Here is a 12,624-nt window from a genome sequence, read left to right on the forward strand (position 1 = left end):
TACCAAGGACAAAAATCAATATACTTACGATGTAACTATATATATGCACACAATAGCTTTTAAATCAATTCAAGACACTATAATGTGTAACTATAACATATGGAAGGTGAAGATGCATAACTTTTTCTCATGGAGATGTTAGACAAAGAAACCATAGAGTTTTTGCCATGAGATAGACAAATTAAAATTTTGTTAAAACATAGAAGGTAGACTTCCTGATATGGTGGTGGTGATAATTAGCTTTTGGGTTAACTTTATATAGAGCTTGTGTTTGATAATTAGCTAAATTTACATATTCAATATTAGTGTCTCCAAGAATTCTTTGTTTTCAATTGCATTAATAGGGAATTGTAACATACAATATATATTTTAATATATTATTATTATTAGAGTAACTCTATTATATGAAATATGAAAAGGTTTTAATAGAGATTATAAACTTTTCTTATAGAGTGTCACATCATCACAATGCATGCTTGTGAGCAACTCAACAACTAAAGTATTTTTTTTTCATAAAATTTATTTTGTCAAGCATGAAATTTTTTCGAGGAGCAATTTTTTTATTTGGGTTATTTATTTAAAGTAAATTTTTGCAAATTGCAAATCATATTTACACATGCATGATTTATATTTTATGTTTGGTAGTGTAAAATATGAAAGAGCATATATCTATTCATTGTTCTTTTTGTAATTTGTCTTTTTTTTTTCTTTTTTTTCTTTCATTATTATTGGGAGCCATTATTATTGTAACATATAGATAATTACTTTGGAGGATGGATGGACACACAAAATAAATTGTGGGACAAATTTTAAATAGATATGAGAAGTTCTCTAAAGCATGCCACATCATCACAATGAAGGCCTATGAGCAATTCAACATTCCTTTTACTAGTAAAAGAAAAGATTTTAAGGCACTTCAAAATCACAATAAAAAGAAGTCTCTTTTATCTTCTTCAACTTATTTACATGAAAAAAATTAATTATATTCCCATTAATCAACAATTTTTTATACAAATCTTTTACCTTATATAAAATAATAAATGAAAAAGAAAATAAGAAACAAATAAGCTAAAACATTAGACTAATAAAATAATAAATGAAAAAGAAAAGTTGTCTAATTACAAACATTATATCAATTAAAAAAAAATGATGGTTTACAAACTGCCATTAGAGTTAAATACACATCCTTACATGAGGTGCCATTTCATAGGCTTTATAAGGAGCAAGGATGCAACGTAAGCAAAAATAGAAGTATGTTTTATCCTGTTCTCCTCCTTCACATGAAAAAATAGTCATATTCATATTAATCGATTCAACTCAAAGTTTAATTAATCATCGAACAAAACACCGGTTGATATTTTAAAAAATATCCAACCTAAAAAAGAAATATAAAAAATGATTAGAGATGTTCCAAACTCAGATTAATAGAAAAATTTCAATTTACAAACATATTAATAGGCAACTATCACATATATGTATATCAATTTCTTAATCAATCACATGTAGACATACCTGATATTCTAAGAGGTTAGACACCATCACCTACCAAGGACAAAAATCAATATACTTACGATGTAACTATATATATGCACACAATAGCTTTTAAATCAATTCAAGACACTATAATGTGTAACTATAACATATGGAAGGTGAAGATGCATAACTTTTTCTCATGGAGATGTTAGACAAAGAAACCATAGAGTTTTTGCCATGAGATAGACAAATTAAAATTTTGTTAAAACATAGAAGGTAGACTTCCTGATATGGTGGTGGTGATAATTAGCTTTTGGGTTAACTTTATATAGAGCTTGTGTTTGATAATTAGCTAAATTTACATATTCAATATTAGTGTCTCCAAGAATTCTTTGTTTTCAATTGCATTAATAGGGAATTGTAACATACAATATATATTTTAATATATTATTATTATTAGAGTAACTCTATTATATGAAATATGAAAAGGTTTTAATAGAGATTATAAACTTTTCTTATAGAGTGTCACATCATCACAATGCATGCTTGTGAGCAACTCAACAACTAAAGTATTTTTTTTTCATAAAATTTATTTTGTCAAGCATGAAATTTTTTCGAGGAGTAATTTTTTTATTTGGGTTATTTATTTAAAGTAAATTTTTGCAAATTGCAAATCATATTTACACATGCATGATTTATATTTTATGTTTGGTAGTGTAAAATATGAAAGAGCATATATCTATTCATTGTTCTTTTTGTAATTTGTCTTTTTTTTTTTCTTTTCTTTCTTTCATTATTATTGGGAGCCATTATTATTGTAACATATAGATAATTACTTTGGAGGATGGATGGACACACAAAATAAATTGTGGGACAAATTTTAAATAGATATGAGAAGTTCTCTAAAGCATGCCACATCATCACAATGAAGGCCTATGAGCAATTCAACATTCCTTTTACTAGTAAAAGATTGGTGAGTGTTAGGTTGCTTTTATCTATATATATAAATCCTAGATAGTTGTGGAATTGCCTATCTAAACCCTAATCCACAAACCAATGAAAACCTTTCATTTAGCCACATCATCCACTTACATCCATTTAATGTGGGGTACTAATTGTAATTATTATTATTATTATTATTATTATTAATAATATTTTGGGTTATTATTCATTTTAAATTATTTTTTTATTTTATTATTTTGTGTATTTTATTGTCTTTTTTTCAAAAAAGTTAATGTTTTTGCTAATAATCTTTTGTCCAATCTTTATAAATATAAGGAGTTGGTCGATTGTCAGGACTACTTTCTAATGTTAGTAAAAAAAAGTAGATAAAATAAATTTTACTAATGGTTGTTACGCCCTGTATGATTTTTATCATATTCGATATTTGAGTATGAGTTAAGTTGATTTATCTTTGCTCCAATAAGTTTCAAATTAATATAAATGTTAAATTCGATAATACAGTAGTTTTTTGGTAAGAGATAATGAAGTAGTTTATCCAACTCAGAATCCTCCAATGAGATTTATTATATAAATAAAAACTTATGTTTCAACATCGATTGTTTTCCATGGTCAATTATATGTTATCATTTTCATAGTTATTTTGAAGAATGAGTTAAAGATATTGTTAATCAATGTTAATGAAGAACATACCAAAGTAACTTCAAATGTGATGTATAAATAAGTTTTTTAAATGTATAAACATCTATATATATAATTCCTAGATAGTTGTGCAACCACTAATCTAACCCTAATCCACGTCAGTCACTTATATCCAATTAAACCACCCAATAATGTCACATCACTTCTACTTACATCATTGTCATCTCTATACATTTTTTCATATGATACATTTATAAACCTATGACTTTTCATTATACACCCACTCAACTAATAATAATAGGTTTTACTAAATTATACGCACTAATTAATCTTTTATACTATATATTGAATTATAGTGTCCAATTAAGAATCAAATGCACAATGTATGAGTATGACCACAAACCGTTTTCATAGCGACATGACAATTTATGGATTACCAACTTATTTTGGTAGATGCAATAGGATCCATTGTAATCTTTTCGAAATGTATAAACACATCTTTAATATCTATCTTATATTTACATCACTTTTTTTATTATTATTATTTTGTTGTTGTTGATGTTATTATTATAATTTTCATAATAATTATTGTTTCAATTTATACGAATGATTTTTCAACATTACAATATAAAATACCGCCTAATACCCGTGCATCGCACGGGTGTGGGACTAGTAAATATGGGTAGTTAGATAATTTGCCCACAATGATGTCCCATTAATGAAAAACGTACTCCACTATTCATTTCTCTTCATGATTTAATGGAAAATTATTTTTGGATGTGTATTACTTCAGTCCAAAATTATAGAAAAAAAACAAAAATCACACTTATTACGAAAAAGTAAAACTTGATAATTTGAAATATATTTTTGTGAATTTTTTTTAAATAAGTTCTTTGAAAAGATGTAAAAACAATTTTTATCGATTGTTGCTTATTGAGAAAAGGAGAGAGAGAAAAAATTAAATAAAATTTTGATTTAATTTTATGAGATGAAGAACTCATTTGGGGTTGATCTAGTGGTGTTGGCTTGAGTCCTTGGAGTATGCTTCTTTCAAGGTCTCAGGTTCGATTCTTCCTGGTGCCAATTTTGGTGGGCTAAGTCCATACAGAGCAAAAAAAAAAAAACTCTGGCTTTAAATGAGACCCTGCAATTTTGGTGGGCTTGAATTATTCGGTCCTAGGGCCGGATACCAAGTTTTCAAAAAAAAAAAGAAATTTTATGAGATTATTTTCTTGAAAATTGTTTTTCTCTTATAATTTGTGACAAAAAAAAAGATTTTTTCTTTATAATTTGGAACGGAGGGAGTACATCACTGTTACAGTATACTGCCAAAAACAAATATTGTTATAGTAGTAGTCTCTGACTCATAAAAATTTAAAATAGTTTTCGATTTCGAGAAAAATGACTAAATATCTTCGAACACGGCAAAATAAGGAATCCATTAAAAAATACCCACCCCTAATTTAAATACTCAATTTGGTCATACACATAACAATCAACACTCAACGGTCTAATCTTGGACTGTCCTATGTAATTATTATTCACTAGCTGGACACCCGTGCGTCCGCACGGGAGTCGCGGCGTTGCCGCTCCTCACTTGATAACATGAAATAATAATTTATTGGAAAGTAATTCAAAAGATAAAAAATAAATAAAAAATCAGAAAGGATATAATATTTAGTAAAAAAAATAGAAAAAGAACAATAGTAAAACCATCACAAAAAAATCTCAGATATCCGTATTAGTATAATATAAATTTTGTTCAAAAAAAATATATAAATATAGATAATGGAGAAATCATGAATAAAAATAGGCTACCTTATTAATATATTAGTAAAAACATTGTCTTGTAAAAATAACCAAAAACTTATGTCTGTGTATTCAATATATGAGTATAAATATAGTCCAGTAAAAATTATTAGAAAATAGGCAACCTTATTAATATGTTAGTGAAAATATAGGTTTCACAAAAATCATCAAAATAATTAGGTCACCGTATTAAATATGAGTATAACCCGTAAAATTGTAAAAAAAAAAAAAAAATAGACAACATATAAAATAAGTTTCCATGTTAATATATGAGTATAAATATAGGTTTCGCATATATTATAAAAGAACGTGCAAGCTTATTAAAATGAGTAAAAAACATAGTTCCACAAAAATTACACAAAACATTAGGTCATTGTATTAACATATGAGTATAAATATAGATCTCACAAAAAATAGTAAAAAACTGGAAACTTTATTAATAAGAGTAAAGCATTCTCTCGTTATTATGTTTTTTTTCGCATTACTTATTTTTTTCTATTTTTTTTATTCTAGATTGGTGATTGGAATGAACTATTTCTAAATTTAAATGATGAATCAAAAAATGGTAAAAACATATAGCCTTGCAGAAATCACACAAAAGATTAGATTCTTGTGTTAAATATGAGTATAAATATATGTCATGTAGAAATTATGAAAGAATTGACAACCTTATTAATATATTAATAAAAAACATAGGCCCCGTAAAAATTAACAAAATAATTAGGTTCCTGTATTAATATATGATCTACTATAACCCGTAAAATTAAAAAAAAAGTTAAACAATTTTATTAAAATATGATTAAAAATATAAATCTTGTAGAAATTAAAAACAAAAAAGGTTCTGGTATTAATATATGAGTATAAATATATGTGCTCCATAAATTATTAAAGAACAGGAAACCTTATTAATAAGAAGAAAAACATAGATCCCTCAGAATTCACACAAAAGATGATGTCCCCGTATTAATATATGAGTATAACTCGTAAAATTAATAAAAATATATACAACTTTATTAATATATGAGTAAAAATATAAGGCCCGTAGATATAATCAAAAAAATTATGTTCCCGTATTAATATGAATATAATCTGTAAATTATTAAAAAAAATAGACAACATGATATATTAGTAAAACACAAGTTCCGTGAGACTAAATATAAATTATGAATAATGTATTGGTCAATCTATTTCAAAAGAATGACCAATGTATTGATGACAAGTGGATTTTTTGTTCCGGTAAAATAAAAGGGTAATTTATTTCTCAAAAAATTAATTAGTCCTTATATCAACAACAAAATATCTTCAAAAAAAAAACTTCTAAATAAATGTCATTTATTTTTTAACTTTGTATTTAATTATTTTTCTTTTAAACTAAAAGTATCATCCGCACAACCCTGCAAAGACCAATCCCCTCGAGATGACTGAGAATTCTTATTGTTTTAGTCTCAACATTTTTTCGGGAGTTTTTCAATTTTTCTCCCACCATATTCTGATATTAAATTAATTAAATGTAGGACAAAACTTAGAAATAGTTCCATTTTTCTCCCACCATATTCTCATATTAAATATAGGACAAAACTTAGAAATAGTTCCATATGTACTATTGACACTGTCGACCAATTAAAATGCGACACCTGAATTAATTTATTCGTCATTAATAATTTATTAAACTCCGTCAGTTCACCATTATCTAAAAATCTAAAAGTGAAACTGGTTTTTTAATTTCCACCGCTGTTATCAACATTGATTGTATCATTGAAAGTGAAATCAACAACAACAACAGTATAAACATGGCAATAACCCCCAATCATGGAGAGGCTTTGATGAAAGACCAACAAACTGAAATCGTTTGAGTCCTCCCATTGATGAATATATATACACTACTAGAAAATTTGCTTTTAGAGACCGATTTAGCGACCGAAATAATTTGGTCGCCGTAGAGACCGAATTAGAGACTGAATTTCAGACGTCAAAGTAAAAAAAAATATCAGTCGCTAAATTGGTCGCTAAATAATTACAGAGACCGAATTAGAGACTGATAATTAGCGACTAATATTTCGGTCGCTAGATCGGTCGCTAAATGATTATAGAGACCAATTTGGAGACCGATTATTATCGACAGCAAAGCTGACGCAAGTGTTTTTTTTTTACAAATTACGAAAAAAAAATCAAATATTATTACTAACTAGACAAAATATAAAGCCAAAACATTAAAATTGTTTAAACAATAAACGAACTCCACAGTAAACCACACCTAAGTCACTCTCTTGTTCATCTCACTTAGATTGAACCCTAAAACCCCAAATTGTTTGAACCACCCTCTTCCCTCATCATCATAATCGAAATCATTCATACTTCTTCTCTTTCACGAACCCATAACACTTATTCACCTGAAACCATTCACCACAATTGAAAAACCCTTAACTACCCTTAATCCAGAACACTACTCACACGATTGAAACCCTTCACCACTCGAATCTCTCTCTCAGAAACCCTTTAACACTCACGAACCATAAACACTTCTCTCTCGAACCCTAACTATTCACGAACCCTAGTCCCTAACTACTTGTATCCCTCTCTGTATGGCGCTGTTTCGTCTCTGTAATTATCAAGAACGATTTCTTTCTATATCGTGTTGATTCCTCTTGACTGTCTCGCTCACGTTAGCTTGTCGTCCTCCTTTTGCCGTTTCGATTGCAGTCTTTCCTTCACCGTCTCAATCGCTTACAAGTATAATGATTTGATGTATTTGGTCTAATATTGCAATTGGTCGGTAATATACTTAAAGATCATTTTTAGATGTAGAACTCATCTTGGCCCTTTCTATCCCCTTGTTAGTTGGTCTGATGATTGTCTAATAATAAGGTGTTGTTCTGAATCTTGTTATGAAACAGTTCTTAAATTCTTAATAACTCACTTCATAGTACCTCTGAGATTGTCTAATATTAATGTGTTGTTCTGATTTGAATCACTTCATTAGATTGGTTATGTGTAGTCTAGTTGCAGGTTTTGTGTTTCGTTTCTAGTATTATAGATTGGTTCTGTTTTGTTGGCTTTACTTATTTAGTTTTTTGGATTATAGATTGGTTCGGTTTTGTTGGCTTTACTTCTTTAGTTTTTTGGTGTTAGTTATTGATTTTGTTTCTTGTAAGCATGACTTTTTAGTCTATGATTTAGGTGGATTCTGTATTGTCCCATTTGAGCTTATGTCTTATATGAGCACTTTGTTGAATAAAATTAGCCTTGTTAAAAAATAATATTGCTTTGATAGGCTCTCAAGGAATAAATGATTTTGGGATAGTAATGAGCAAGTAGTATTCAATTATGTTCCTTCTTGATTATCACTTTATAAGTTAGGAGTTGTGATGTTTTTGGTTTTTCAAATTGAAATCAAACAATAATATTCTATTTTGGCATCTCCATCTTTGTCGGCATCAGTGTCTACGTTCTTGGCTCTGCTAGGTAGCACACTTACTCCCTTTTCCGTTTCCAATTCTTTGATTCTGTTATTCTCGTGTTTTGACATTGAATTGCATTCATGACATCAAATTGCTAGGCTATATTTTATGCAATGGATGATATCACCTTATAACCAAATTGATGAAATAATCTGTAATAACTATAAAGAAAACAAAATGAGAACTTAAAAAGCAAAGGCTAATTTGATTTCCATTTGGACCCATATATATGAATAATCGAACTGAATGATAAAAACAATTTCAATTGGTCAAAGTTGTGTAGTCCAGCACTTATCCTTTAAAATTGTGTAGGTTTTTAATTTATTTGACACATTACCACATAGTACTTTATTTCAAAGTATTTGCACTTGTTGTATATGTATTCCACTGCATCAATGGATGATAAGTGTCTGCATCAATGGATTCCTTGATTTCCTTCTCATGTTGACAATGTTATATTTCCAGGAGTGTGAAACTTTAGTTTCCTATTGGAATTGACTAACAGCTGCGGATTCAATAGCATCGACGAGCGAGAGAGAGAATTCCTATTTAATTAAAAGATTTATTCGTGCACTTGCGCTTCATGAAGTTCAGATTCACATGAAAGAAAGCTTTGCAGGCCGAAAGGTAACAGCTACATATGCCAAAACACTAAAGCTCAAATGGACATTAAGAATTTGATATCATTCCATAGTTTCTTGCTTCTGTTCTGCATGTGCCTGTTTTTGATAAATGTGCATCATTTGAATCACTTTGTTCTTATACTCAAATGGACAGGTAATGTTGGGTGTTAATCGTATTGATATGATAAAAGGAATTCCCCAGAAAATCGTGGCATTTGGGAAGTTTCTTGACGAGAAGTCTCATTGGCATGATAAGTTGTCTTGCTGCAAATTGTTGTACCTTTGAGGATAGATTGTCCTGAATGTTTGTTACTTCTTCAGGAAGTTAAATTTATCTTTTGAACCTTTTTTTTTCATTGATTTCTACTCGTGCATCTTATTTTATTTATTGGTATTGAATTCTCACTATATTAGTTGTGATATTTTTTCCTAAATGTTTTGCTCATATCAACACTACTAGAAAACTCGCCTTTAGACTAAAACAGCTAATAACATAGATCTGAGTTTTATATCTTTGGAATTGAATACTTGGGTGTATTAGCTTCTTGTGTCCTGTTTTGTTTAAGGTGCTAGATTTGCAGGTCTGCATGAAGAAAGTTGTTTATTAGTGCTTTTGCAAGGGCTGAAGTGGTTCTTTCTTCGGTGTGCAGCCTATAGTGACATCTTGGTAGTATGTGAAATGTGAAAAACATATTGAGCAGGATATTAAATGCTTCTATTTGTATCCACTTTTATCTCTACAAGCTAGTGTGTTTGTTCACTATGATGCTGGGTTTGGACTCTTAATATGCTAAATGTTTTGGAGCTGTATATAGTTTGATTAAAATTTGAAAATTGGAAAATATGCAAGAAACTTTGTACGCTTGATTGGTTTCTTGTAAAGCAGAATTTAATATATCTATACATGTGGGATTTGCCTTTTGGGTAGTTATTGTTGAAATGCAAAGGCCCCCATTACATTGTTATTTTATGGTTACAATGTTACAATGCGACACGATAACACTAATAATGGTATGTTATTTATGATCTTTTAATTATATTATCACTAATGTTTGATTTTATTAAATGGTTTATGTAATGAAGAGAGCTATCGATATTGGGATAGCATTAGATTGGTGGTTAAATTTAAGTTTAAAAAGGTAGTCTATTAACTTAATAATGGGAGAACTGAGTTGCTCTTTTTAATTTTCTTCTCTTTATCTACAAATCAAAGAATTTGAAGCTACTAATAAGGTTATTGTTATATTTTTATCTTATTCTTGCAATTTTGGTGTTGAATTCAGTCTGAAATTCAATTACTTTTGTATGATTCAATTGCAGGAGCTAAAGACTGGAAAGAGTCATTATAATTTATAAGGGCTGCTTCACATATGCTATCAATTGCTAAATCAAGTGGAATGCACAAAGAAGGAAAATCACTTACTTACGTAGCACAATTTCTGAAGGTAAAGTAAAAATGAAGATAGAGGTTGCATCTTATATGGTATTGTTTTAAGTTAGTCATTATTGAGATATTTATTCATATATTTAGTTCATACCTGTCTAATAGATTTTGTGTGGTTGTGATATGGTGTTATATGGTGTTGGTATTGTTTATTTGATCCTACAATGGTTATGTTTGTGTTAATTATTCATCATACTATGGTGCTATTTGTGTTTATTATTCATCATATTTTGGTGATGTTTGTGTTCTTGTTATGGTGCAAAGTATTTATTCACATTTCACACAATCAAAGTAGTATAAAATCAACTCTCTATTCAGATGTCCTACTTTAGTAGGGCATAGGAGTATAGGAGAACCAACACCATAAGAATAAATATTGTCCCATTTTTTATAACCATTCATTGTATCTTTTCAAACCTGAAATTGTATTTCCAAGCTTTGTGTCTCAAATTTTCTTTGGCTTCTAGTTTTAATTCTTATTCTTTGTTTTGTTATAGACGAAACTAAATGGCACTCCAACCCGCTCCTTCAGAGTTTGTTCACACACGCCAACATCCCAAGAATAAGGCTTGGGTTGATCGAAGATCGGAATATGTCTATGTAATGAGTTTTCAACTATAAACAGTAATTTATTTTTTCATGTTGATTTCATTTTATTTTACTTAATTTTCCTTAATTTTAAAGTATTAATTAGCCTTATATTTGTGTCAATAGGGAAAGGGATGAACTTCATGATTTGGTAAAACAACTGATGGAAAGCTTAAACTTTCAGCCCAAGCCATATACTAGAGAGTAGAGATCAAGTTCACGAAGATGATGTGGCTGATGATTTTGATGATATGTTTGATGATAGTGAAGAATTAGATCAAGAATGACAAGTGTAGTAGTGTGGCTTACTTTTTGTAGTTTTTTGAGTTAGGATATTGACTTTTTGTATGCAAGTCTTGTATGCAAGAATTGAAAGGGATTTAGTCTCCCTTTTGTATGTGTCTATGATAGTTAAGATATTCACTTATGATACTCGCAAATGTAGGTAGTAGTGATAACTTAGTCTTAATCTTGGTAAGTTTTGTTTGATTATGTATTTTTGGATAAGTAGTAAATACTTAAATATAAATTTATTATGTTCATATTGTTGTCTGCATGAAATAGTTTGAGATATTAAATTTATCATGTTCAATTGCTTGGTGTGTATGATAGATATTAAATTAGATTCAAAAATTGCTTTCATGGGATTGTAAATTAATAATAATGATAATCATTATTAAAAAAATAAATAAATCATTAGTGACTGAAATAGAGACTGAACTTTTCATATAGCGTCGCTAATTCGGTCGCAACGAATTGAGAAATTAGTTTAAAATCGGTCACTAAATCAGTCGCTAAAATCAGTCACTAAATCAGTCACTATAGCGTCGTAAAACGCGTCGCAACCAGCGACACAAATTCAGTCTCTAAGCCAGTCTCTAAAATCGGTCACTATTTCGGTCTCTAAAATCGGTCACTACTTCGGTCGCTACCAAATCGGTCGCTGAGTTGGTCACAACGGAGTAGCGACCAGGGTCTTTGATACTGATTTTTTATGGTCGCAAATTCGGTCGCTAACGGATTTAGAGACCGATTTTGATGAAAATCGGTCTCTAAATCGGTCGCTAAAGCCGAGTTTTCTAGTAGTGATATATATATATATATATATATATATATATATATATATATATATATATGTGTGTGTGTGTGTGTGTGTGTGTGTGTGTGTGCGCGTGTGTGTGTGTGCGCGTGCGTGCGTGTGTGTGTGTGTGTGTGTGTGTGTGAAAAATAAACGGATGAATTGAAGAAAAGAGTAGTGGTGATCTCCATCGCTTTACTCTTCTCTTCCACTTGCTCGACGAAATTCGAATTGACAATGTAAATTTTATTAAAATTGAAATTAGTGATATGGAATAAATTAATCCACGTGTCATGTTTCAATTGGTCACAGTAAAAACCATTTCTATGGTTGTACAAAAAAAAAACAGTTTCTATTAAACTGTTTATAAGTTTTGTTCTTAAATATATTTAGTTGAATTAAAAATTAACTTAATTGAATATTGGCTTGAAGTCCATAAATGAAGTTGATATTAAAAAAATATATAAAAAAATTCTAAAAAATATCTGTAGACAAATATAAAATAAACGGACAAATATAACATTAATATTTTATTCTTTTTTAGGTAAT

At 29.1% G+C, this 12,624-nt stretch overlaps 1 long non-coding RNA gene across 1 annotated transcript; it reads left to right on the plus strand.

Moving 5' to 3' along the window:
* The first annotated feature begins 10,751 nt into the window (after window positions 1–10,751).
* On the plus strand, window positions 10,752–11,542 carry LOC123907654. The gene is made up of 2 exons (XR_006809298.1): window positions 10,752–11,009; window positions 11,124–11,542. It is a non-coding gene; the product is annotated as an uncharacterized LOC123907654 (long non-coding RNA).
* The last annotated feature ends 1,082 nt before the right edge of the window (window positions 11,543–12,624 follow it).

This window comes from Trifolium pratense, linkage group LG2 (genome assembly GCF_020283565.1).
Source record: "Trifolium pratense cultivar HEN17-A07 linkage group LG2, ARS_RC_1.1, whole genome shotgun sequence".
Taxonomy (NCBI): domain Eukaryota; kingdom Viridiplantae; phylum Streptophyta; class Magnoliopsida; order Fabales; family Fabaceae; genus Trifolium; species Trifolium pratense.